Raw genomic sequence first — 6,077 nt, forward strand, 5'->3', positions numbered from 1 at the left:
TTTGACCCTTCCAAAATTTTCACCACCTCCTGTATGTCATTGAATGTGGCTGTTCTTTAGCAACTTTGAGTCTCAGTTTTGATCAATACCGAGGACTTGAATAGTTCTCATAATAGAACTAACATGAATGTGCGGTTACGATGAGACCAAATGAAGTTGCATAGATAATATGTGAACTTTTTGCATCTTGTTGTGATTAGCCATGTATCAAATCAATTCTTTTATGATAAATGTTGCACAGTAGCGAAAGTGTGAAGTCTTTTTTGACTTTGGTGTCGATGCCTTGTGTGATGAGCTTAGTGTGAACCATGCATGACAACACCTAGAATTTGCACCATTGGTCCGGTTGACGAAGTGATGTGATCTCATAATATGATTTTAGGCAACTTTGAAGAGTGTGAAACAATTTGATATATACCTCTTTTGTGGCCTACCGTGTGAGTGTGTGTGAACCTCTTTTGAACACCCCTTGAGCCTTACCTTTCTTTGGAAGAAACTTGATGAAACCATGAACTTTCTTAATACACTACCTATAATCCTCTTGATTTGTGGTTGATTGAATCGCCAACTTAGGACAAAAGCCTAAATTGGGGGTGTGATGAAAAGAGAAGGTAAGTCAAGGAGTGCAAGAAAATTCCCTTATATCCATGTGTTGAGAAAAATGGAACCCCTCGCTACAAAAAAAAAAGAGATGAAAAGAATGAAACAGAAAAAGATAAAGTTGTGAAATAAAGTTATGAAAATGCAAAAAGAAATGTGGTTTCCAACAAACCATGGAAAATGAATAATGGGATGACTTGTGAGCATGAACAAACTTGATAAGGAGAAGGAAAGGAAGTGTTGTGAGCACCAAATTTCATGAGGATAAAATTCACTGAGCCTAAATGACCATACATTTACACTCAGCCCCATTACAAGCCTTGAAAAGACCTTTTTGATCTTTAGTGAGCTGAAGCAATTGAAAATTGAAAAATACGGGCAAACCTATAGGTGAAAGCATGCATTGTGTTCATCTTTGTGAGTGTGAGCGTTGCATTTGATTCTGAAACTGTAAATGATTGAACCATTGTGTGTGAAAATGGAATCATTCTTTGTGTGAGGGCATTTGAAGCAAGTATTGTGAGCTTGAGAATCTTTGGTAATGGTGTGTCACAACTTAAGTCTTTGAGTACACAATTGATCCTTAAATGAGTAAGTTGAGTCTTGTTGTGTACATTCACGATTGAATCTTGTGTAGCACTGTTTGAGACATCCTTTCTGAACTGCTGAACTTGAGTTTTACTTGTGGACAAGCAAAAGTTTAAGTTGGGGATATTGATGAGTCCGCAATTTGGACTCATTTAGGGCTATATTTTGATAGATTTAGTGTCCTCAAATGCATATTTTGTCTCAATAACTGATGTAAATCCTTAAGTTTCAGGTATTTGAATTGAGAGACAAAGCATGGACGCTATCAAGTAAAAAGGAACAAAAAGGCTGAAAGAACGGAGAAATAAAGTACTGAGGATCGCCTAATGCATTAGGCGAGTCGCTGAATGGCCTTAATCTCGCCTAATGTTCCAGTGTACTGAGCCCTGAATAAAAAAATCAAGTCAGCGATGAAAGGGAGCAGTCGGCGCATCGCCGAACAGTTCCACGAAGCAGCTTCATATCGCCCAATGATCCAAAACGCGAAGACACTGAAAGAAAAGGCAGAAAGGCGATGAATGAGACCAAAGGGCAGATCGCCGAGTGTGTCATTGATCCATAGTAACTGCGCTGAGTGGTCCTTCGCAGCACAAATCGAACACTATAAATACCTGTTTAAATTGTTAGCTTAGTCTCCAGAAATCCAAAAAACTAGAAATCAAAGTGTAGGACAGAATATTGAGTTTTTAGACATTTTTGAGTTTTTAGGGTTTTTGGGAGACATTGTTCTTGAGATTTAGAGATTTTGAAGGTTTTCAATTCCATGAAATTGGAAATGGGTCTTAAAGAATCTTCATCCTTGAGGTGTTTAAAGACCTTATTTATCGTACCCATTTGATGGAAATACTTATAGGTATCGATTTCTATCTCTTTTTCATGTCTAGCTAAACCCCCAATTCTTGGGGTGTGATTTTGTGAATATAAGTTAAATTTATTGTTGGCTATTGCTCATTGATAGTCTATTTGTTGTATAAACGTGATTTTGTTTAGTAGTTGTGTTTGACCTTTATGGGATTGTAGTTGCAAATACGATTTCATCTTCGTGTTTTTGACTTTCTCGAGAGAGAGGTTTTAAAACCAAGACTACTAAATCGATAGCATGTGGTTAGTGGGTCGTCGTGGGTTCAACTCGAGAGTGTGAATCCAAGACCTTTTCCCACACATTCAGCTCGAGAGAGTGAATGGGCTAGGGCGAAGGTTGTGCTTAATTGCTACAACTCGGTGTTCGAGAGAAACCTAGTTGATTCAGGGTAAATTGTTCGAGAGAAAATTTACCTCCACTAAAGTCTAGATTAGTTAGAAATGTTTATTGTTTTACTATCAATAGCATTTACCCGATTGTTTATTTTATCCCATATTCTGTTCACATCCCAAGAATCCGGTCTCCCTATCTCACATCTTTATATTTTTGTTGTTTTTGTTTATTAGTAGAATACAACCCCCCCTCCCCCCCCATTGATAATTGACATTCATGTCACCTTTAGATTTAGTATGTTTTTATTCGTTAATATTTATAGCTATGATTGTTTAGAACGTAGTTTTACTTTACTATTTGATTCTCATCTGTTAACTGCTTCCTTGGGACTCGACCCCAACCCATTCGGTTCGGTTATATTACTACTCACGATCTTAAGCTGTTAGAATTGGAAGAAGAGTCTTGATCACGTGAAGCATCAGTTGTGCACCACATTAATAAACATGAGGCTACGAAACATATAGGAGTTGTCTCTTTTCTTTCATTTCTAAGATCATGCGATAGAGTCAACGTTGTAGGTGATTCATATCTAACTTCAGAATTTCATTATTATAGCGAAGATGCCGGTTACGAGAAAAAGTAAAAGTACAGGTAAACGAGTAGGTGTGGCAGCCCAAGAAAGGACCAGCCAACCACCACCTAATCAAGTTGTTCAAAGTGAGGCTCAAGATGAGTCACTATCAGAGACTTCCCCGACCTCTCCATCTCCAGAATATCTAAGTAGGGAAGCTACACCTCCAGAACCCCCTACTAATGCTACCGAGCAAGATTTAAAGAATGCAGTCCAATTATTGACTCGTATAGTTTCTGGCCATGGACAAAGGCAAGAAGGTCCAGTTACAGGTACTACTGGTGTAGATAGAGCAGCGGGCACGCGGATAATTTGGCCTCTCCATCATTCACCGGGTCAGATCCTAATGAAGATCCACAAGACTTTATAGATTAGATCCAACACACTCTGGATGTTATGCATGTGAGTGGTAAAGAAGCACTCGAGCTAGTAGCATATAGACTAAAGGGTGTTGCTATATTGTAGTATGAAGCTTGGAAGCAATCTAGGGGAATAGATGCACCTTCAGCTACATGGAAAGAGTTCAAAAAGGCATTCCTTAACCATTACATGCAATTGGAGATCCAAGAGGCCCGTGTGGATCAGTTCTTAAATCTCCACCAAGGAAGTATGAGAGTGAGTGAGTACAGTCTCAAATTTAATTCCTTGGCCATGTATGCTCCTAATGTAGTAGCTACTATGGAGGATAAAGTTCATCGATATGTGGATAGATTAGATTCATATCTGGTTAGAGATTGTACCATTGCTTCATTGGATGAACATATGGATATTGAAAGGATGCAAGCTTTTGCATAAAAGTTGGAGGATCAATGGCAAAGAAGAAGGACACAAGATTCAAAAACATGGCATTCTAAGAAGGCCAGATCCATGGGGCAGTTTACACCATCCCAAGGTCAGTTTAGGCCTCGGTTCTTTAACAGATCGCCTAGTCCATCATCTTTCTAGTCTACAGCTAGTGCCACACCTTGGTTTCAAGAGTTTAGGGGCACATCAGCTTGGGCAAAGAGGTGAAAGCAAAGGTTCATGAACAACGGGGTACCAAGAGTACAGAAGTATAGCCAATCAACACCTCCTCGACAATCTTGAAAACAATGTGGAAGAAATCATTTAGGTGCATGTCGGTTTGGGACAAATGTTTGTTTTTGGTGTGGTACACCGGGTCATATGATGAGAAATTCCCATCATAGGGGTGTGGGTGGTGTGACACAAACTACTAGATCAGTTGTTGCATCATCATCATCAACACTTTCTTTAGGTAGGGGACTACAGATGCCTACAGGTCGTGGTAGAGGAGCTAGGGGAGAAGTTAGTTCTAGTGGAGTTCAGAATCACACATATGGTCTTGGGGATCGCTAAAATTTTGAAGCTTCGCCGGATGTGGTTACAGGTACATTGTCCATCTTTTCACATATTGTATATGCACTAATTGATCTTGGGTCTGCATTGTCATATGTTACTCCATTGAACTTCCAATTTGGAAGTGGGATATGATCAACATGGATTTTGTCACTAGTTTGCCTCGCTCATTTCGGAAGTTTGACTCCATATGGGTAATAGTTGACAGACTCACCAAAGCAGTGTACATCTTGCCGGTGAAGACTACCTATACAACTGAAGAGTATGCAAGGTTGTAAATTAAAGAGATAGTTTGACTACATGGAGGGCCAATCTCTATAATACCTGATAGAGAAGTTCAATTCACTGCAAATTTTTGAAAGTCATTTCAGAAGAGTCTGGGAACGCAAGTGAATTTAAGTACAACCTTTCCAACTAGTAGACCTCCTCAATAGGAGCACACGACGCTCATCTACTTTTGGTGAGCTCCAGGTTGATTCGGAGCTTTACTGAGTCCTTGGTAGATTCATTTTGGTATTGTATTGTAGTTAAGGGTAAGGCTGGGTCTGTCCCGACCTACTCTATGGTTTTCTATCTTTTAGAGGCTTTGTCGACTTATGTATATGGTTTAGTTGCATCTTAACAAGTGGTGGCCTCAACGGCCAAGTCTTGTATATAAGTTTTAGGTCTACTTATGTTGGTTCGTATCGCTGCATCCTATGTGAACTTGTCACAAGATTGTCATAGTTATAAGCATAGTAAGCACATGTTACATGTTGGTTCTCTCGGGCCTTTGAGGAATCCGGTGCATGTCCGTCTTAATGGGATTTAAGGTGTGACAATGGCCCTAATGTTATTGCTGCGCTGAGGAGAGATGTGGACCAGTTGAAGTCCACCGACATGTTAATGATTTTCAGAACAGTGGAGATCCCTGATGTTCCAGTTGATTCTCAAGTTCACAATACTTGCTTCAAATGCAAGCTCAAACTCAACAAAGGTACTCAAATGCCCTCACACAAAGAATGATTCCCTATTCACATACAACGGTTCAACAATTTATAGATCCGGAATCACATACAACTCTCACACTCACAAAGATGAACACATGCATGACTTCAACCATAGGTTTGCCCTTATTTTCCAATCAACTCTTGTTTCATGTCACTCAAGATCACAAAAAACTTTCCAAGGCTTGTAATGGGCTGAGGAGGTAGTTGTTGCTGAGTTTGAGTCTGAGACCGATGAAGAGCAACTTGGTTTTGATGAGGAGGTTTCCTATGAAGGGCTGATAGAGGTTGAAGAGGCGATGATAGATTCAGCTGTACATATTTCTTTGAAAATACAAAAATGATTTTAATGTTCCTTTTGGACAGTATGAATGGAATGTAATGCCTTTTGGGCTCAAGAACGCCCCTTCGGAATTCCAAAATATTATGAATTCCATTTTTAATGATTATTCTTATATGTCAATTGTTTATATTGATGATGTACTGATTTTCTCTGAGAATATTGATTCTCATTTCAAACACCTTAATACATTCTTCAAGATTGTTAAGCATAATGGTCTATTTGTTAGTGCTAAGAAAATGGTACTCATTCAAACCGCCATCAGGTTCTTAGGTCGTGACCTTTATCAAGGAACCTACAAACCTATTTGTAGAGCCATAGAGTTCTCATCCAAATTCCCTAATAAAATTCTTGACAAAACCCAACTGCAGAGGTTTTTAG

The sequence above is a fragment of the Solanum verrucosum genome, unplaced genomic scaffold (assembly GCF_900185275.1).
Source record: "Solanum verrucosum unplaced genomic scaffold, falcon-dt-bn FXZP01001219.1, whole genome shotgun sequence".
Taxonomy (NCBI): Eukaryota; Viridiplantae; Streptophyta; class Magnoliopsida; order Solanales; family Solanaceae; genus Solanum; species Solanum verrucosum.